Source organism: Grampus griseus (assembly GCF_964374135.1).
Source record: "Grampus griseus genome assembly, chromosome: 6".
In the NCBI taxonomy this organism is placed as follows: domain Eukaryota; kingdom Metazoa; phylum Chordata; class Mammalia; order Artiodactyla; family Delphinidae; genus Grampus; species Grampus griseus.
The window spans coordinates 49,701,055-49,724,306 of NC_139000.1; the positions used below are offsets into that span (position 1 = coordinate 49,701,055).

Below are 23,252 nucleotides of genomic sequence, written 5' to 3' on the forward strand. Positions count from 1 at the left end.
GTTCCAAGAAGCTTGAAAGTATCTCCCCAGACCCAGGTTATGAGTCAATATTTAGTATCACATGATGCCACTTTTCTTAAGAGGAATTCTTCCTTCCTCTCCAAGAGGAGCTTATGAATTATAAATACCGAGTGACTCCAGGAATCCAGACCCTTGCTGGACTTGACTGAAGACTCTTTCCTGACCAATGAACAAGGCGACTCGTTTTTCACTGAGGAATCTGGCTTCTGCTTCTCTCCTTTTTTGTTAATTTGTAAAAGGACTGTGTGCCCTGTCATCAAATCTTGAGGAGAAAGCTGGAAGCGGCTACTGTGTTACTGTTTCCCAGGCTAGATTCTTCCAGGTCTGTAGTACTTGACTTGCACTGTGCCCCCTTGCAAGAGCCCCCTCTTGCACTGCCAAAGCTTTTGGGAAAATGAGAATGCATAATTGGCAAAAGACGGGACATGGTCTTCTAACATGGGCTTCTTTTATGCCCTGGCAGTTGCTGTGCAAAGAGACTTAATACATCTGGAATCTTCACACCCAGCAACACAATAATTGTTACTATGGGGAAGTCTTGAACTTGCCTTTAGAAAATTTTTTTTAATGAAATATCAGATGCCTTAAAAAGAAAACATGGTTATAATCCTTATTCCTACCAGCCCACCACTAATCTTCATAACTGAAACTTAGCAGCATCAGATATGGAGTGGGTGAGAGTTCATTACCCAACCCTGGACCCCAAATCTCTCCGTTAAAATCTTAAATCCAGCTCATCAAAAGACACCATTAAGAAATCAATACAGGATTTCCCTGGTGGTGCAGTGGTTAAGAGTCCACCTGCCAATGCAGGGGACACAGGTTCGAGCCCTGGTCCGGGAAGATCCCACATGCCGCGGAGCAACTAAGCTGTGCGCCTCAACTACTGAGCCTGTGCTCTAGAGCCCACTTGCCACGACTACTGAAGCCCACGCGCTTAGAGCCTGTGCTCCGCAACAAGAGAAGCCACCACAATGAGAAGCCCGCGTGCTGCAACGAAGAGTAGCCCCTGCTCGCTGCAACTAGAGAAAGCCCACGCACAGCAGTGAAGACCCAACACAGCCAAAAATAAAATAAATAAATAAATATATATATATATATATATATATATATACATATGAGCTTTTTAAAAAAAAAGCGTAGTTGCCTGTTTTGGGGAGGAGGCGTGGAGTGAGGGGCTGACTGGGAAGAGATAAGGGAATTTTCTGGAGTGATAAAAATGTTCTATATCTTGTTTTGGATATTGGCTACATGGGTGTATCCAACTGCTAAAACTTAGCTAACTGAACACTTATGATCTGGGATTTATATAAATTATATTTAATATATATTTTTTAAATAAGGAAGAAAATCCTGAGTACAGCTGCCAAGACAGGAGTGTGAGATCATATAGTGAATACGATCTACTTCTAAAATGTCAGAACAACAAAAACAAGACGAGAGAAGGCCCCAGGGATTCACTGCCTGGTGGGCTTGGCTTCCCTCCTACACTGGAGGGGCTGCTAATGAGAAGTTAAAGCCACATCACCAGAATGCCGCCCTGCGAACCCCAGAACGAGGACATGGGCCAAGGCACACGGCTGTGTACAAAATAGCCGTGCACTGTTCCCCAAATTTATCCCTAAATTTGGCTTTTTTATTACTATTATTAAAACTCTGGCCAAACATTGGCCAAATGGTCATCTAATTACAGTAAGTCCCCTACATACAAATGAGTTCCGTTCAGAGAGCGTGTTGATAAGTCCAATTTGTTCGTAAGTCCAGCAGAGTTAGCCTAGGTACCCAACTAACACAATCGGCTATATAGTACTGTACTGTAATAGGTTTATAATACTTTTCACACAAACAATACATAAAAAACCAACCAACACAAAAAATAAAGAAAACATTTTTAATCTTACAGTACAGTACCTTGAAAAGTACAGTACAACAGCGGCATACAGGGGTTGGCATCAAGTGAAGAGGCAAGAAGAGTTACTGACTGGAGGAGGGAGAGGAGGTGGGAGACGGTAGAGCTGAAGGATCGTCAGCCATAGGAGACGGAGGACAAGCTGCCATTTCACTCATGCCTGAATGCATGTTCGCATCTTTGAAAGTTCTCAACTTGAAGGTTCGTAGGTAGGGGACTTACCGTACTCTAGGGGACTTACCGCACTCTAGTGTAGACCACTGTGGTATATATCAGACATGGCAGATATTAGGATACCAAGCATATCTCTTTCAGAGGTTGGATCAGGCTCAATCGCACAAAATATTGGAGTTATAAGGGATTCAGGATATACAGGGACCTTCAGAATGGACCCCTCTGGCTTTCACCTAGTTATAATGGTATAACATCCAGGACTCAAATATCCATCCGAACCATCACCAGATGGCATCCCCTTAAACAGAAGACAGTGAAAAATCAGCTACTAGTGAAGAACATCATAGTCACAAAGCCCACAGAGCTATACCTGGAAAAGGGAAGAATTTCTTATATTTTCTTCTATTGTCATCATTCTTGCCTTTAAAAAAATCATTGCAGGTGATTTGAGTTTCTCTTTGTGAAAGACACCAAAATTTGGGATCAGGCCTTCCCCTTGCTTGCTGTGATATCTTAGACAACCTCCATGAGACTCACTTTTCTCATCTGTTAAAAAGGTCTATTGTCCTACTGGGAGAAAATATTTGCAAATGATGCAATTGACAAGGGCTTAATTTCCAAAATAAACAAATAGCTCATACAACTCAACAACAACAACAAAATAACCCAGTTGAAAAATGGGCAGAAGACCTAAATTGACATTTCTTCAAAGAACACATACAGATGGCCAACATATGCATGAAAAGATGCTCAACATTGCTAATTATTAGAGAAATGCAAATCAAAACTACAATGAGGTACCACCTCACACCGGTCAGAATGGCCATCATCAAAAAGTCTACAAACAATAAATGCTAGAGAGGGTGTGGAGAAAAGGGAATCCTCCTACATTGTCAGTGGGAATGTAAATTGGTGCAGCCACTATGGAAAACAGCATGGAGGTTCTTCAAAAAACTAAAAACAGAGTTGCCATATGATCCAGCAATGCCACTCCTGGGCATATTCTGGACAAAACTATAAATCGAAAAGATACACGCATCCCTATGTTCATAGCAGCACTATTTACAATAGCCAAGACATGGAAGCAATCTAAATGTCCATGGACAGATGAGTAGATAAAGAAGATGTGGTACATATATACAATGGAATATTACTCAGCCATAAAGAAGAATGAAATAGTGCCATTTGCAGCAACATGGATGGACCTAGAGATTACCATAAGTCAGAAAGAGAAAGACAAATACCATATGATATCACTTATCTATAGAATCTAAAATATGACACAGGGCTTCCCTGGTGGCTCAGTGGTTAAGAATCCACCTGCCAATGCAGGGGGCACAGGTTTGAGCCCTGGTCCAGGAAGATCCCACATGCCACGGAGCAACTAAACCCACGCACCACAACTACTGAGCCTGCGCTCTAGAGCCCATGAGCCATGAGTACTGAGCCCATGTGCCACAATTACTGAAGCCTGCACGCCTATAGCCCGTGCTCCGCAACAAGAGAAGCCACCGCAATGAAGAGTAGTCCCCACTCCCTGCAACTAGAGAAAGCCTGCAGCAGCAACGAAGACCCAACGCAGTCAAAGATAAATAAATAAATTTATTTAAAAAAATAAAATAAAGTGAAATAAAATATGACAAATGAACTTACCTACGAAACAGAAACAGACTCACAGACATAGAGAACAGAATTGTGGTTTCCCAGGGGGAGCGAGGGGGAGGGAGAGATGGATTGGGAATTTGGGATTAGCAGACATAAACTCAATATTATACATAGAATGGATAAACAACAAGGCCCTACTGTATAGCACAGGGAACTATATTCAATATCGTATCATAAACCATAATGGAAAAGAATATGAAAAAGAATGTGTATATATGTATAACTGAATCATTTTGCTATACAGCAGAAATTAACACAACATTGTAAATCAATTATACTTCAACAAAATAGGTTAAAAAAAAAAGGTCTATCATCCTAGGTACCTCCCAAGATTAATGAGAGACTCACACAAAATGATGTATATGAAAATCTTCTGTATCTCGCAAAATGCTAGGCAACCAGTTTTACTATTACTAATAATAGGCATTTCCTCTTTAGGGGAGCACCTTTTTATTATAAAATGAATTTCATTCCATCTAATACCAGCACCTTGTATCTTACACTTGTGATGCACCTGAATTTGTGGCAGCTGGAAAGGATATATACAAACTGTAAGAATGATCTGTAGGTATATTGTTTCCAAAACTTCTCCATAATTCTTTCTGCGACCTGCTTTAGGAACTCACTCCACCACGCTGACCATTGTCACGTGTACGGGGTGTCTCCTGTTGGCCCCTCTAGATCCTCTCTCTACTCTTCACTCCATCCCCTCCTCCCATGGAGACTGACCCGCAGACCGTATCACTGGGGCTCCTTTGCCCTCTGGTGTCTGGTTTGGTTCAGCCAATGGGGAGGCCTGGCAGAAGATCCAAGGGAGGGAGGAGAGTGAGGCTGGGGTGTTCCTCTCCTGGTTCCCTCTCTGCTGCCTCAGGATGGCTGTGTTCCTCATGAAAAGCCACAGGTCGGGCTTCCCTGGTGGCTCAGTGGTTGAGAGTCCGCCTGCCGATGCGGGGGACGCGGGTTCGTGCCCCGGTCCAGGAGGATCCCACATGCCAGGGAGCGGTTGGGCCCGTGAGCCATAGTCGCTGAGCCTGCGCGTACCGGAGCCTGTGCTTCGCAACGGGAGAGGCCACAACAGTGAGAGGCCCGCGTACCGCAAAAAAAAAACAAAGAAAAGCCACAGGTCCTCTCAAGGTCTCAAGGGGTCCCTCTGTACATGATCCCGACTTCCGGATTCTGACCACCGTTCTCCCGTCAGGACTAGGGATGGTAACAGCTTCACTGTCCCCTACACCCTGCACAGACCTTTGTGAACAGGCCCGTAATTAACTGCTTGTCAAGTTATAGTTTTATTGTCATCTGTGTTTTACCAAGACCTTGACTAACAACAACTTCTCTATAAAATTTTTCCTTACATTTAACCTAATTTTTTTCTGCTGTTTAAGCCTAGTTCCTATTGTTCTCACTTCAAATTCAACATTACTTGTTCAATGAAGTGAACCCCGTGGGTTACAGTCCCTGAATTCTACTGAAGCCAATTCATCACTGGGTTTTACCATCAAGAAAAAGAAAAGCCCAGAGCTGATGGAGAAATGTCTTCCTAGAACTTGTACTTTAGACATGAAAGACAGTGGGACTCAGAAAGCAGAGAGCTTGCCTCACTGCATCCTGTGGCTTTTTAGGGTAAAATGCAAAATCCAGGATCCAAAGAGCTGGTCCTCTCACAAGGACAGGCAACATGAGTTAAGCCTTTTATGTTTTGGGTTTTATTGTTACTAACTTGAATCATGAGTATCTTCTGATACTTATATACCAGGTAGCTTGACACAAAAGGTATGTTTTTCAATTGAGTATTTGGAATTCACCTTGACACTGATCTCTTGCAACTGTGCCCCGAGTTCATTCCAGGTCTCAGTTAAGTGACCCAATAAAAGAATGTCTGGGGAACCTGAAGCTATCCAAGAAGAAGCATCACCTTCAGTTTGCCCATTCCTACCTGCTAAGAAAGTTCCTCATAATCTCCATCACATAACATCATTAAATAATTACGCCTATCACAGCTTGGTATTGATGAGTGTCTTTTTTGATACAAGATTTCATTCTCTAAATAGACTGACCTTTCCCTGCTGCTTAAGGACTTCCACTTTGCTTTTTACTTCCCTACTGCTCCAAGCTCAAGATGCATCTGAAAAGTCAACTATGTATGTTTAAATAAATAAACAGTTCCAGTAATTGCGTGAAGGTAGAGTAGCTTAAAAATGAATGATTTTAGTGAACTTAAGCATTTAGTTCTACTAATTCCTGAAAACCCATTAAAATGGCAATAAAGGAAATATTTTAAATGCAGAAATCCATAAGGACAGAGAGAACAGAAAAACGGCTGTAAAATTTTAGAAGTTAGAAAACCAGTGGGCAAGCATAAATTGACTCAGTGGTCCTGAGAAAACTCAATCTCCTACAATAGCAATGAGGGAAGCCAAAACAGCAGAATTTATTCCTCAGAATCTCCAAATGTTCAGAAATGGGTGGCAGCAGATACCTCTGGATATGAAAGTGAGGCTAGAAAAGGACTGATTGTGAGTCTCAGAAACAATTAGAAAATGGCACAACCACTATGGGAAACTACTGGCAGTTTCTAATAAAGTTAAATATCTACCACCCTATGACTCAGCAATTCATTTTTAGGTATATACATTAGTGTATATGCCTAGAAAAAGACATGCACAAGAATGTTCAGAGCAACTGGTTCATCATAGCCAAAAGCTAGAAACAATCCAAACGTCTAAGAATAGGAGAACAGATGAACAAATTGCAGTCCACTCAAAAATGAAATAAAACCCACTGCTATGGTTTGAATGTTTGTGTCCCCCAAAATTCGTAAATTGAAATCCTAATAGAGCGATGGTATTAGGAGCTGGGGCCTTGGGGAGGTAATTAGGTCACAAGGGCAGAGTCAATGGGCAAGCATAAATTGACTCAGTGGTCCTGAGAAAACTGAATCCTACAATAGCAATGAGGAAAGGCAAAACAACAGAATTTATTCCTCACGAATGGGATTAGTGAACTTGTGTGTGTGTATTTTTTTTCTATTTAAATATCAAAAGCTCGCCAAATTCTTTCCTTTAGAAACTTCTCAAAAACTTTTAATTCAAAAAATACTACTACTGCCTCAGAATCCTTTTCTTTCACACTTTCTTTCTTCTTTTAATTTCCCAAGAAAATATCACTGCTACCTATTTAGTCACTATGCCTTTTTTCCCCCACAGGCACTCTTTTGATACTGCTCAAAAATAAATGAAAAACAGAATACACTTTTCTCCAGTGGGGCACAAAAACAAGGTGGTCTTAAATATTACTGAATGAATGAATCAATCAATGAACAAATGAAAGAAAATTGATTCTTATTATAAACACTATATGGAGGTATCATGCATCCTTACTAATATTCTGCAACATATACAGACACGCCCTGAAAGGCAAACACCAGATTAACTATCACTGCTTGCATGAAAATGGCTACTGCTCCTGGTGGGAACTCACCCCTTCCTGGGGCTGGAAGATGGGACTTCTGTCCCAAACCTTTGTAGGAAGGAGTTGGGGTGGTGGGTGACTGGGTGGAAGAACAAAGCACCCAGTCCTTAGAATTCAGGTTCCATTTTCCCATTGAAACAAGAACATTCTGTGATCTGGCTGGGAATGTGACCAACATTCTAACATTTATGTTCTCAGAGACAAGAAGTCCAAGCTCCAAACCACTTATCAGTCACCGGTTAGTAAGACGAATGTCATAGGACCCATGACAATGAACATAACCACTTATTGGACTCTTTTAACATTTACAATTTTAATTCAGTTTGGAGAAGCACGTTAATACAAAGGTGTAGAATCATGAGCAAAGTTATCTGAATACAACACCAATGACACCAGGAAAAAGAATCCAAGACAAGACACCAAACTAAAACCTTTCTGAACTAGTTTAGCAAAATGAATCTTCCGATAGACCGCTCAGCACCACGGCAACCAACAAAACATAGTAAATCACAGCGACTCACAAAGCCCAGCCTCCTGCTGCTCTAAAGCTGTTTCAGGAGCTCACACATGCGCTGACTCGGTTTGCCAGGGCGCCTTTAATCCTCAGATCCCAAGAGAACCTGCTCCTGGGCTTCACTCCCTTGACATCTTTTAAACTTCTTCCAGAAGCTTGGCAGATATATTACCAATGTCCAGACTGGTTCTCCCTGCCAACAAGCCAAACACAGGCCCGTGGCTGTGAACAGAACCAGCTGTCTCTCTTTCCTCTCAGAGATGTTTAAGTGTCAGATTTACTCATGTTATGGCTAGCCCAGATTTTCTTTTTATAAAATATTTCAAGTGTAATAACATTTATTTTGAATTCCTTTTTCAACAGTAGTGAAGGGCTTCTTCCTCTCCCCACCAGAGTGAGACACAAATTTTCACTAGTTTGGGACACAGCTTCGAGGTGAGCTAAAAGCACTTATAACTGAGAGGTGCAAATTCCTGAGGAAAATATACAAATCTCAGGGTATTTTCAAGGCTTCAGCTTGTGAGAGGAACTTCTGCTTTACCTGGGGTCCTCCCCTGCCCTGTTCCCTTGCAGATCCCCCATCCCCCAGGGCTGCCTTTCAGCACATTGCACCACTCATTTCTCAGGAAAGTGACTCTTCTCATGACCCAAGCAATCAGGAGTAGCAGAGAAGGGGGTGACCTCATAATCTGTCTGGCTCCATAATTCCCTGGTACAACTTAGGCAGCTCTGCCACTCTAAATTAATATATTCTCATCAGGAATGTGGCAGAGGACCAGGAGGAAAATATCCTAATGAGAGCCTCAAGAGAAATAATCAGAGGATGACACGACACAGGGGATGTACTCTTCAAACAAGGTGAGAGGGTCAGGAACGTGGTCTGCTCTGCCCCTGGGGAATAAGGTGGCAGAAGTATATTTGGATTTGAAGATAAGAAAGGCAGCAGAAAGTTTTAAGGAAAATTGCAGATCTATGATTCTTAAGAGTTCACTTTCTTTCTAAGTTATTCTTCTCTTTCATCTGTGCATCTCTACTCTTCGTTCTTTCCCTGCTTCTAGCCCCTTCTCCAGTGCTCTTAGCTTCTCAAGGTTCAGCAAATTAGAGGGTCAGATCTTAACGACTTCCCACAATGAAGATCGAGGCTCTTGAGAAACTTTCCAGAGCCAACAGTCCTCAAAGACAGCTGCCGTCAAGTCCTTCCCTCTGTACTTTACAGGCTGTTCCTCACGTCAAGAGGTGAAGACTAATACATACAATGGAATATTATCCAGCCTTAAAAAGGAAGTACTGACACATGGTACAGCACGAATGAACCTTGAAAACAGTATGCTAAGTGAAATAAGCCAGATACAAAAGGACACATATTGTATGACTGCAATTCTATGTAGAGTCATCAAATTCATAGAGACAGAAAGTGAATGGTAATTACCAGGGGAGAATGGGGAGTTATGGTTGAATGGGTGCAGAGTTTCTGTTGGGGATGATGAAAAAGTTCTGGAAATGGATAGGAGTGATGGTGGCACAGTGCTGTGAATGTACTTAATGTCATTGAACTGTATACTTTTAAATGTTAAAATTGTAAAATTAAAAATATGGGGCTTCCCTGGTGGCGCAGTGGTTGAGAGTCCGCCTGCCGATGCGGGCGACGCGGGTTCGTGCCCTGGTCCGGGAGGACCCCACATGCCACGGAGCGGCTGGGCCCATGAGCCATGGCCGCTGAGCCTGCGCGTCCGGAGCCTGTGCTCCGCAGCGGGAGAGGCCACAACAGTGAGAGGCCCGCGTACCGCAAAAAAAAAAAAAAAAAAATTGAAAATATGTACATTTTACTCACAAAAGAAAAAAAAAAAGAGGAAAAGAGGTAGAGTCCAATTTCCAATTCCCCTCCCCTTGATTCTAAGGTGGTCTTGGGAACGTGTTTGACCAAGAGAATGCAGCAGGAATGACATTCTGGTACATCCAGGCTAGATGGTAAGATGACGCCTGGGCCACCTGGGCCTCTTGGAACACTCATTACAGACAGTCCCTCTCAGAACCCAGTCTCCATGCTGGGTGGCTGTTACAGGAGGAGGTCACATGTCCATGCTCTAGTTAACAGCCCTTGCTGGGCTCCCAGCCACGTCTTTTATATATATGTACTGAAATATTGAAGGAGGAAACGTGAAGGCTGGGATTTATGTGAAAACAACACAGTGGTAAGGAAGAAGAGAAATGGATGGTTAGGGGTGTAGAGGAGACAATCTTGAACATGTGTAGCTGGGCAATGAGTACAAGGTGGGGGGTTGCTGTGTTTCTCTCATATTCAGAGTATATTTGAAATTTCCCATATCAAAGGAAGAAAAGGAGGAGGTGGGAAGGAGATGAGGGGGGAGAAGATAAAGAAACCAACTGGACTCATCTCTTCACAAAGTCAATTCCTGGAAAAAGAAAAAAAAAGGGGGCAGGAAGAGTATTCTAGAATACAGAAGACTAAAGAGACAGCATAGTCAAATAAAACGACTGAACCTTGACTGGGTCCTGGATTTTGAAGAACAGAACAGGGTCACATAGGACTATTCACTTTTGAATGATCCGTCAAGCTGTACACATATACATACACAAATATGCACAAATCATACTTCAGTTGAAAAGCTTTTTGATGAATAAAAAATTATATAACATTTTGGAATAATTGGGAAAGTTTAAATATGGGCTGAATAGTAGATGACATTAGGAAATTACAAATAATTTTCTTACTTATGATAATGTTATTACGGTGAGGTACAAGAATGTCTTATTTTTAGGAGATGCCTCCTAGAGCATACAGGGGTGAAGTACCACGAAGGCTGAGACTTTGAAACACTTCAATGTAAAATATTTATATATAAACATAGCAAGTAAGGCAAAACATTAAAAGCTATTGAATCCAAGTGGAAGGTATAGGAGAATTCAGTATTTACTCAACTTTTCTGTAAGTTTGAGAATTTTCATAATAAAACATTAAAAAAATATTAAAGAGGCTTTTGCAGGTGCAAAAGTAACAAGAAGCAGAAGCATGTGCCCACCAGCTATTACTAATGAACTTCTTTATAAAAGAGCTGAGTAATGTGCCTGGGGATACAGGGGTCCTGGTGGAATAGTCCCTCCAAGTCAAGTCTTCTTTTTGGTATAACAGAGTCATCTACTTCTCTCAAGCACACCTTAAAGTAAAGTCTATCCATCACAAAGGCCCGCTCAGCTGCACAGAGCTCCCAGCAGCCCTCCCACCCCTTAACAGACAAGCTTGCTGTGGAAACAGACCCACAAAAACAAGGGTAGTGACTAAGAATATGGACTCTACATAGAAACCACCTGAAATTGCAACCCAACTCTGTCACTTATAGCTGTGTGACCTTGGGCAGATTACTTAACCTCTCTGTGCCTTGGTTTCCTCAGAATGAGGATACTAATAACATCTTATAGGATTAGTGGGTTAATACACGCATCTTACTTATGTGTTTACTATTATTACTATTCTTCTTATTATTACAAATTATTACAAACATTAAAAATATTACCAACCTAGTTCTTCAGTCACAACTAGAATTTATGAATAATCAAGGAACAACAGACATTCAAAAATCTAACAGCACCAAACAAGAAGGACCAAGATGTCAACCAGAACTACTGACCCCCATGGAGAAAACACTGATTACTCAGAGAACAGAAAAGAAAAAGACAAAGAAATAAAAAGTATAAGACTTTGAAAAGTTAAGAAACAAAGATGATCAATTCAAGAGGTCCAACATCTGACTATTAGATGTTCTAGAAAAATAGAGCAGAGCAAATGGAGGGAAGGAAATAATCGAAGAAACAGCAAAGAAAATTGCTTGGTGTTTAAGAAAGACACATGTCTTCAAATTTTAAAAAACTCAAATATTCAATGGTAAAAACAGTCAAAAAGTATGAAGGAAAAAAGACCCACACCTAAATATACCTTCATGTAATTTCAGAAGACTGTCAGAAAAATTATCTGAAACTTGCAAATGGGCAAAAGAGATTACTGGGTATTCCATTTACTTATTTAGTTATTTGATCAGCTATTTTATAACTCTGTAGAGGCAGAGTTTAAGTTGCAGATTTTTTTTTCAGTAAAGATGGAAATAAATTCTGTCCAATGGAACAGAAAACCTCAAAAGTTACTGTTTATGGCTCTACTGGACATCAACCAGTTTTGTATCTATCCCAGCAATCTTCTTCTAACATCACCTATAAATACTTAGCTCCTCAAATGTGCTTTGAACCAGTTTTCCCTCATTACTGACACGTTCGTTTTATATTTGCCTAAGAGTCATGATTTTATCTTTTTGAAAATTAAACTTTATCAATACGAAGATAAAGATCCTAAAAGCTTCCAGATAGAAAGAAAGGGGCTGCCCACTAAGGAACAAGAATCAGGTCAGCATCAGTGACGGAAGTCATCAAGCACTGCCTTCAAATTTTGGAAGGAAAATCATCTTGAACCCCAAATTCTATACGTAGCCAAACTATCATTCAAGTGGGAGGGCAAAACAAAGACACATCAAGACATTCAAACCCTTAGAGAGCTCGTTTCCCTTACATTCTTCATGAAAACTTTTACTTGAGAATATTCTCTGGCAAAATGAAAAAGGAATTCAAGAAAAAAGAATGCATGAGGCTTGAGAGCTAAGAAACAATGGCTCTAATCCAAGAATACCAAGAAAAGAAATATTTAGATGACATCTGTACAGGAGACCTAGAAAACAATTAAGTCCAAACTGGAATAGGAAGTTAATAGTCTTAGAAATGTCCAAAGGAGAAAGTGAAACGACTAGCAAAAAGTATGATTAAGAAGCTAGATAAGTAAAACTCACACTTAGAGTCAGCTGATTTTCAACAAGGGTTCCAAGATAATTCAATGAGGAAAAAACAGGCTCTTCAACAAGTGGTGCTGGGACAAATGGATATCCACCTGCAAAAGAATGAACTCGGACCACTGACACACCGTATGCAAAAATTAACTCAAAATAGACCTAAGTATAAGCTAAAACAATCAAACTCCTAGAAGAAAATATAGGAGTAAATCTCCATGACCTTAGATTAGACCAGCCTTCTTAGATATGACAGTACAGCAACAAAAGAACTTCATGAAAATTAAGAACTTTTGTGCTTCAAACGACGCCATAGAAGAAGTTGAAGGAGAACCCACAGAATGAGAGAAAATATCTGCACATCATATATCTGATAAGGGACTTGAAAAGGGAAATTGGGTAATTTTGTTAGTTGTGATAATGTTACTATGGTGAGGTATGGTGAGGCAAAGGATCTGAATAGACATTTCTCCAAAGAAGACACGCAAATGACCAGTAAACACATGAAAATTCTCAACATCCAATCAAAAACACAATGAGATACCACTTCACACCCATAAAGATGGCTATAATTAAAAACACAATAATAAGTATTGGCAAAGATTCAGAGAAATTGGAACCCGCACACACTGCTGATGGGAATGTAAAATGACACAGTTGCTTTGGGAAACTGTTCTTCAAAATGTTAAACATGGAGTTACTATATGACTCAGCAATTCCACCCCAAGGCATATAGCCAAGAGAAATGAAAACATGTCCACAAAAAAAACTAATGTTCACAGCACCATTATTCATAGTAGACAGAAAGTGGGAATGTCTATCAACTGATAAATAGATAAACTGTGGTATATCCATCAATGGAATAGTATTCAACAATAAAAAGGGGGAAAAGTACTGATACATGCTACAACATGATGAACCTTAAAAATATTGTGCTAAAAAAAAATGCTAAGTGAAAGAAGCCAGTTACAAAGGATCACATATTATATGATTCTGTTTGTTTGAAATACCCAGAATACACAAATTTATAGAGACAGACAGTGCATTAGTGGTTTCCTAGGGTGGGAATATTGAGAGGAAATGAGGAGTGACTTCTAACGGGTACAGGGTTTCTTTTTGGGGTGATGTGAAAATGTTCTACAACTGATGGTGGTGATGTTTGTGCATATCTGTGAACATGCCATTGAACTGTACAGTTTAAATGTGTGAATGTTGTGATATGCCAATTACATCTCCATAAAGCTGTTTAAAAATACAAGAAGGGCTTCCCTGGTGGCTCAGTGGTTGAGAGTCCGCCTGCCGATGCAGGGGACGCGGGTTCATGCCCCGGTCCGGGAAGATCCCACATGCCACGGAGCAGCTGGGCCCATGAGCCATGGCCGCTGAGCCTGCGCGTCCGGAGCCTGTGCTCCGCAACGGGAGAGGCCACAACAGTGAGGGGCCCGCGTACCGCAAAAAAAAAAAAAAAAAGAAGAAGCTACATGATCTCTGAGATTAGGTACCTTTTTTGCCAACAAGAAAAAGAAGAGTCATTTAGAAACGCTAAGAAAAACGTCACTGTATATATCAGTCATGGTCCAAAGCTGAAGCAAACTAAAATATGACATGATGCTGAGCAAATGATAGAGAATAAAAAAGAATAATAGATTTGACTTGGCTGCTTGAAACTGCTCTCTCTCCAGATCCAATCATTCTTCCTGGTGCTACAGAAAATAATGCAGCTGATCCTTTGAACAAGCAGGACTCATGGGCATCAACAGAAAACCACTTTGCTTCCACCCTCACCCCAGCGATGCTGTTCACGCCCACTTTGTAGGGCTAGCTCTTCCTGAACCCTTGGATGAAATCTGAGGCTGGGCCCATGACTCCTCTGGTCAACATCAGATACAAAAAGTCCTCCAGTAACTTCAAGTCACAAAAAGTCCCATTTTGGTATTTAAAATGTCCAGACCTGTGTCCCAGTCAAAACTTGAAACTGCATTTAAATTTCACCTTCTTTCCTTCTCATCAGGCTTCTTCTTGTAGGGAGCAAACACGTCTGCAGTGGGAAAGGCAGTGAAAAGACATAATCTCCTCTACTTCCTTGCTTTTTGTGTCCACTTCTCATGAGCCTGCCGGCCACAGCCCTGCCACTCTGGAGAGGAGGGAGCAAGGGGGAGGCCAGGCCAAGTGCGTAAACAAGGTGGGGGGCAGGAAGAGTTCCCTTGATTGTTCACAACCAGCCTTGGCAAGTGTTTACAGGAGACTCTCCTGAATGAGGCTTCCATTGGCTCCTCTGAGATACCCATTCTTGAACTTGCAGTTCCCTTAATGTGGGCATCTGTCAGGGCAGGCCCAGCCTCTCTCTGCTCTGGTCCCCTCACTCCTCTAAGGGGCTCCCTGGGGCAGGATATAAGCTCATCCCAGGCCTACTCTCTCTCACAGAGCCCTCCCATCTGGTCAGCTGGAAGTACACTTCTTGGGCTTGGTCTGTGAAAGTACAATTATTTCCCAACTGCAGCCGTTAACTCTCAGGTCACAAGGACTCCAGCCAGCCCTTTAAATTCCCCAGGCAGGAGTCTGACACCAGTCCAGTCAACCACTGTGAGACCTGTCTCAGGTTCTCCAGTGCTTATCTTTAAGCACCACTCCCCTCCCCCATGCAGAGGTGGAACTTAAAATGCCACAGCAATTCAGTAACTTTCTCCAAACATTTGTCTCTTTAACCCCTAATCCTTTTATAGGCTGGGGGATGGAGATCAGCTAAGGGCTGCAAAGCTGGTTTCACCCAGAAGCTTTACAAGTCCTACTTAGATAGTCTAACACACACTGGAACGTGGGAGCTGTTGGCATGGGTTGTATTTTGGCTTCAGGTGAATCTGGAAAGCAAGAATCCAATTCTAACCTCCTATTTCAATCACATTCATATAATGAAAATACTATAAATGCTATTATTGGTTTTCACTCTTTTAGAAACAATTTACAGACAAAATCTGAATGGTATGACATAGTTTAAGAGTAAAATGTTAATGTTAAATCACTGACCATATAAAGGAAATGTTACCATCAACAGGAGGTAAAAGGGGGAAAGAAGCAGAGCTAACTGCTAATTTCTTCATCTTATGAAAGAGAGAATCAAAAGATACTGTCCAAAGTTAATGAATTAAGAAACAGAACTTTATAATATTATTTAAAATTATAAAGCCATCAATAGGAGAAATAAAGATTATTTTCAAATAAAAATAACTTCAATAGGAGAGAATGTGTCACCCATGCCTCCCTTTTAGTGAGATGGAGACAACTGCCAGGGGCACTAAAAGCAGAGAGAAATTAAAATGGTTAATTTGGGGGAGTGTGGTCAGGTTTGGATGCTGGGAAAAATGCACAGAGGTCTAATTATTACTTTCAATAAGAATAAGAAGGCTAATGACCTCCCCCCCCCTTTTTTTGGGGGGGGGTTCGTGGCCTCTCACTGTTGTGACCTCTCCCATTGCGGAGCACAGGCTCCGGACGCGCAGGCTCAGCGGCCATGGCTCACGGGCCCAGCCGCTCCGCAGCATGTGGGATCTTCCCAGACCGGGGCACGAACCTGCGTCCCCTGCATCTGCAGGCGGACTCTCAACCACTGCGCCACCAGGGAAGCCCAAGCTCCCCCTTTTTTAAATAAAAAAGATTCTTTTCCTCTTAAAAGGCACTTAGTAAATTATAAAATGTCACAATGTCACAGTGGTATGTTTGAAATATATATCTATGGTATCTATGTATGTGTGTATATATATCATATATATACATATATACATATATATATACTGTGTCATATATACACATATATACATATATATATACTGTGTCATGTATGTATATCATATATAAATAAATATATCTTATAGATATAGAAATAAATAGGGAAAAGTCTCAGAGAGGTGATTTATTTATTATGCCCTAAACTATACATCTAATTATGGGACCCCAATCAGATCCAGGTCTGACTCAAATCTACACTCCATCAACATGCAGAATACCTGCTAATACACAATGTCCGTTTATAAATTATTCTTTTCTGTTCACTAAAGGGCTCTACAAGGCAACCCTTTGTATCCTCGTTGAGAAGTGACAGCTAGTCAGACCCAATTCCACCACCACCACCCCCGACAACTGCCCCCACCAGCTCATCTACCTAACACTTTCCACCCAAGTCAAGCACAAACCATCAATCAATCTAACTTGAGCACCCACTGGATTTCTTGTTCTTCAACTGAGTTACCATAAATGAGCAAATGTTTAAAATGAATCTATTTTTGAACTGGTTTTTTAAAAATTCTTGTAAAAGTAACATTGGCAGAAGAAAAAAAAAATCATGGTCCCACAGCAGTCGGAGTTCCCGATTATGTTATGAACAACAGAAATCAACTCAGACTAAATAAACAGGCTATCGGGTAGTTCACAGAATCCACAGGAACCAGGCTCACAAATCTGGGAAGGAGCCCAGGGAAGCTGGGTGCTGGGACCTCTACCAAGGTCATGCCACAGGAAAGCCAGGTCACTGGATGCCAGCCTTGGACACAGGTTGCCTCTTTTGCCTAATGAATTCTAAACTGCCCCGGCTATTCTGCATCAAGGGCTCCAGCTTCCAAGTCCCGGGCCGGAGCTTCAGTGGGGAGGAGGTCATGGCTCACATCCTGGCTGCCGGCATGCAGGAGTGTAAGCATCTAGCCTCAGAAGCTTCCAGCCAGAGACAGGATCCTGCCTCTCATCAGGACACACAAGGGCAGATAAACAAACGCCGGAGGAAGAGAGTTCAGATATGTAGGTACCGACAGCCAGAACCCAAACAAAACAGGGAAACTAAAACATCCTCCACTTCACACAACACATGTCCTCTCCAGACATAAAGTGGAAAGTCGGTCTCCTTCCTTCCCATTCCCACTGCACTCAACAGAGGTGCCTACTGTGAACAGTTTCTTGTATGTCTTTTCAAGAATTTTTCATGTAACTACAAACACAAGTATGATCCCCCCGATGTTTTTAAAAAACACAAGGGGTACCATACACATTGTTCTGCAACTTTTCACACGACATCTATTTTAAGATGCTCCTTGATTCAAAATGGTCTCCTCCCTTGCCCCAAATCATTCACAGTCCATGCAGTTGTCTCAGAGGCATATTCAGAAATTGATCACTATGGCCTTTTGGGCTCAGAATGCAGGATGGTTAGAAGGCCCTTCGGCAACCCAGACGCACACATACTACAGTATGTCTGAAATACACCTCCAAAAACTTCAGCACAGACAGTGTGATATCATGTACATATTAACTGGTCCAAGCTACACCCTCAGAACAATTAAGAATTCAAATTCCAGGATACTCAGCATTTATGAAAAAAGCCATACTCCAGAAGCTGCTGCTTTTATCTTTATCTCCCAACAACATCCAAGCAGCTTTGCTAAATTAGCAGAGTGACAATGGAAATAAGTTGTCCGATTGATGAAATTATTAGTTTGCTTAATTAGCATAATGGATGTTAAGAATGGGTCCTCCGGGGCTTCCCTGGTGGCGCAGTGGTTGAGAATCTGCCTTCTAATGCAGGGGACATGGGTTCGAGCCCTGGTCTGGGAAGATCCCACATGCCGCGGAGCAACTAGGCCCGTGAGCCACAACTACTGAGCCTGTGCATCTGGAGCCTGTGCTCTGCAACAAGAGACGCCACGACAGTGAGAGGCCCGCGCGCCGCGATGAAGAGTGGCCCCTGCTTGCCACAACTAGAGAAAGCCCTTGCACAGAAACGAAGACCCAACACAGCCAAAAATTTTAAAAAATAAATTAATTTTAAAAAGGCTCAACACTAAAAAAAAAAAAAAAAGAATGGGTCCTCCAATCCAAAAAAACATGGTTCTGACGAACCTAGGGGCAGGACGAGAATAAAGAAGCAGACGTAGAGAATAGACCTGAGGACACGAGGAGGGGGAAGGGTAAGCTGGGACGAAGTGAGAGAGTGGCATGGACGTATATACACTACCAAATGTAAAATAGTTAGCTAGTAGGAAGCAGCCGCATAGCACAGGGAGATCAGGTCGGTGCTTTGTGACCACCTAGAGGGGTGGGATAGGGAGGGTGGGAGGGAGACGAAAGAGGGAGGGGATATGAGGATATATGTATACATACAGCTGATTCACTTTGTTATACAGTAGAAACTAACACAACATTGTAAAGCAATTATACTCCAATAACGATGTTAAAAAAAAAAAAAGAATGGGTCCTCCATAAAATTTACGATGAGAACTAAAATCAACATAATTTCCAGTCCCTGTGCTAATTCTGGGACTGGCCATACTCTTCTGACCCTATAATAAACAATACTGAGAACAAGCAAAGATAACTGAGCTACTTGCTCCAAGAAATACTTGCTCCTCAAAGGTAAGATTGTGAACCAACTAAAATAGTTATCAAAACTAACAACTTACTCATCAAATTTGCTTCAAGGCCCTCCCCTCCATTTGCCCACCAATCCAAAGCTACTATCTCATAGGTCCTGCCCAAGTCCAGTCAACTGCCTATCTTGCAAGACTCACCTTAAAATCACTCAGCCGGGGTCCTAAAACTCTATAAATATCCTCTCTTAGACTCACTCCTTCTGAGAACTACGGGTAAGGTGTTCTCCCTTACTTCAGCAGGTCCAATAAACTTAGCTTTGCTTGATCAACGGGATTTCAGGGAATCAACAGTGGTATTCAAGACAAGGGGATGCAACAAATACTACAGGTAAAAAAAACCCCTCATTTTATACCTGCAGAAATCAAGAGATTTCCCTGAGATCATCCAATAATTAGTGGTAACGTGTCAGCATTAAAATGGAGGTTTCTTGAACTCTCAAACCAGGGAGCTCATTCCAAATGACTGACAATCATGAAATATTCCTGAAAGAACCAGACTGCACAAGCCAGAGCTTCAGAGTTCCTTTTATAAATGTACAGATCCCTAAACTGTGCCTAGGTATTCTGCTCCCTCCTGTTCTTTCATCATCAGGAATGAAAGGGCCACCATCTGTCCCACGGCATAACCCACCTGTAAGTATTTTCTGACTATCTGGTGAGACTAGTTCCTCAATCTCTTTTGACAAAGTGTCTGGACATTTCATGACCCTCCCTTTGAGGCACAATAAGATGGAAAGAACCTGGATCCCCAAATGGAGTGGGACCATCTTACCAGCCTAGCCTACTTGAACTGTTAGCTGAGGGGTAATAAGATATTCGTGTATCATACTGACGCCATTTTTTAGTCTCTTTGGGGAACGAGGGAGGCTTTACCCTAAATACTATAATCTTGAAGTTAGAAGAGAAACTGATGGATCATTTTCTAAAAACAGCCAATTCATCTACCTCTTCTGTTCTTAGTCTAGGGTTCAAATCAACAGGACCCGCAGTTGAGAATAAACCACATATGTGACCCAAGAACATCACCAGGGAAGAACCTTCATTCTTTGTGCTAAAGGATAAAGCTGTCTTTTATCAGCTTGAAGGTCATATTCATCCCCTCTGTTCCAAACTGACAAGAAAAATAAAAATAACTATAGCTCAAATTACCTTCATAAGCAACCAAAACTGTAGGCAGAATGCCTGGCTGGGCTTTCACAGTGGCAATTCTCACCAAATGTACCACCAAAGGAGAACACATCTTGTTACTGAGGCTGTTGCCCCAGAATCAGACCCCTGCCCCTCCCTCAAATAGAAACCAGTTAGTCTTAATCTAAGCTTCAGGAGGAAGCTGCAAAGAGAAAAAAAAAAAAAAACTGGTTAGAACCAAATAGGCCCAAGATGACGGAATATTTGACTTCTAGTAGATCTCCGCACTGTTGTGGCCTCTCCGGTTGCGGAGCACAGGCTCCAGACGCGCAGGCTCAGCGGCCATGGCTCACGGGCCCAGCCGCTCCGCGGCACGTGGGACCCTCCCGGACCGGGGCACGAACCCGCGTCCCCTGCATCGGCAGATGGACTCTCAACCAACTGCGCCACCTGGGAAGCCTGACTTCTGGTAGATCTTGAGCCTCATTATACGTTCTTTGTAATACATTAGCAGGTTATGACACACCCACCAGCACCATGACAGTTGATGATTGCCATGACAACTGGAAAAGCCCACATAAGGACTGAAAAGGAGAGCTGCATCGGTTCCAGGTCCAAACCACACTCTGATTCTCGAATAACTCATGAGTGTTCTTCCCACTCTTTCTAATTCCCTCCCTCCTTTTACCTTGACCCTCCTATATATTTGGTGTCTCTCCCTCAAATTGGGTTGAGAAGTGGATTTGAGAACTAGGTTCCCTCTTCTCCATCCTTTGGCCATCGAATAAAGCTTGTGCTGTTCCAGGGTGGGAGGGAGGCTCAAGACAGAGGGAATATGGGGATATATGTATACATATAGCTGATTCACTTTGTGATACAGCAGAAACTAACACAACATTGTAAAGCAATTATACTCTAATAAGGATGTGAAAAAAAATAAAATAAAAACATCTTTATAGTAAAAAAAAAGAAAAAGAAAAGCTTGTGCTGTTCCAGTCTCAGCATCAGTTTTGTTCCTGGCTGTGCAAATCCAATAGGAGAAAGAACCTTCCTGGCAGAGACAGGGGGTCTCCACCCTGGTTAGGACACCAGCCCGGGTCCAGTCCACCAATTCAGTAACTATCTTATCAAGACAATTCTGTTTTCCAACTGAGGTGCCTAAGTAAGGCAATCTTTGAGGGCATTCCCAGCACTGAGTCTGTGATTTCTAAACAAGTCTAAAACACTTCATTAGAATGAAAACTGAATGATATCTAGAAAATATAAGGAACATTCTTTTAAAATGGAAAATGTTTGGGCTCCCCTGGTGGCGCAGTGGTTGAGAGTCCGTCTGCCGATGCAGGGGACGCGGGTTCGTGCCCCGGTCCGGGAAGATCCCACATGCCGCGGAGCGGCTGGGCCCGTGAGCCATGGCCGCTGAGCCTGCGCGTCCGGAGCCTGTGCTCCGCAACGGCAGAGGCCACAACAGTGAGAGGCCCACGTACCGCAAAAAAAAAAGGAAAATGTTTGCTCTTGATGGAAAATACACAAGTATTCTTGATAGAATACCATACACACACATGCACACACCCCCAACCTTAATCCCAGTCACAGCCCAAAATAGCTACAAACATTCACAAAGTGTCTCCCAAAATTATTATTTTGTTCTGGACACCTGAGTATTCTATCAGTAGAAAGAAGAGGACCCAGTGAATGAAATCTTCCAACTCTGAGTTTCCATGAAAACTTGAGTTTGAAGGAACTAGGTCAAACTGACCTTCTTTGTTCAAACCAGTATAAACCTGATGTAATCACTGAAACAAACACAAAGAGGGAGCACAAATGTAAACGCTCTCAAAAGGAAGTGTTCAAATGTTCTAGACACCCAACAACTCAAAATGAGAACAGCTTGCCTCTTGAAATCCCCTAAAGAGACCAGCTAGCCCCCTCCCAAACTCCACTACCAAAATACTCTCTAACCACCCTGAAGTTAAAAGGTGGTAAATACAGAGTTCAAGTGAACAAAAACAAGTGAGAAAAATTTAAGACAAATGTAAAAGAGAAACTTTGAGAACTAATCCAGGATCTGAATTTCTCATTGGTTGCCAAATTACTGCCACCGTTCAAACCTAAGTGTGTCCTGAGCACAGTGGTCCTGGGGAGAGACCCCTGTCCTCACAGAACTGACCATCTACTGGGGGAGACAGGTGAGGCATACTCAGGCTACTTACAGACCAAGAAGAAGCCAGTATTCAGTGCTGGGACCCGGTGAGGGGCACAGAGGAGGGGTCACTGCAATCAGGGTGGTCAAGGAAGGTCTCTCTCTTGAGATGACTGCTGAGCTGAGACCCAGAAGAGAAGAAGGCAGCCAAGCAAACAGCTAGGGAAAGAAAGTCCTAGGTTTGTGAAGGACAGCCTGGCTGTGTCAGAGTCAGAAGGCGCCCCTGTAGGTAGAGTGTGGGACGTGAATGGCGGTAGGGCTGTGACTCTGACCAGCCCAGCCCGGGTCTGCAAAAACACACGGGCACTTCTGGCTTCTCTAATGAACACAGCCTCCCACTCAAATCATCTGATGGCAGATTCCCTAAAACTCAGAAAGGGGGATGCGTGGGGAACCAAAAAAAAAGGAAAGTATCCATTGAGTGTCACTAGATTATCCTCTGTTCAGAAAAGAAAACTAGACTCAGAGAAGCTAAGTGGCTTGCACAGAGTGACATAGCTCTTCCGTAAATGAACTAGGACTCAAACTAGGAGTGTCTGACTGGTGCGTCAGTTTCTTTCATCTGGCTTTTTAACATAACAAAAGCATTTGGCAGAGGTTATAATGATACACTACTAAGATTCCCATGGACTGTTTTTTCCTCTATGATACTGACTAAGGCTCAAATGACCTACTGATATACTCAGAAAGTTTTCCCTTGCACAATTCCTGCCAATTAATTTATCTTCTTTATAAACTGATGTTAATTAACATTTCAAAATGATCACTAAATGACCTTCTAAATACATAATTCATAACAGTCAAAACTTCGAAGCTCAGATGTCCAACAGGCTTAGGACTGATGGTAATATAGAAATATGACAAAATGCTGCATAGCAATTCTAAGTGATAGGCATGTGGACTCCTCATACAG

At 42.2% G+C, this 23,252-nt stretch overlaps 1 protein-coding gene across 3 annotated transcripts in view; it reads right to left on the reverse strand.

The window, feature by feature from the left end:
• ENTREP1 (endosomal transmembrane epsin interactor 1) overlaps positions 1-23,252 on the reverse strand; it is a gene marked incomplete at its 5' end in the record, with an annotated part of 61,903 nt that overhangs the window by 25,750 nt on the left and 12,901 nt on the right. The window lies entirely within an intron of this gene.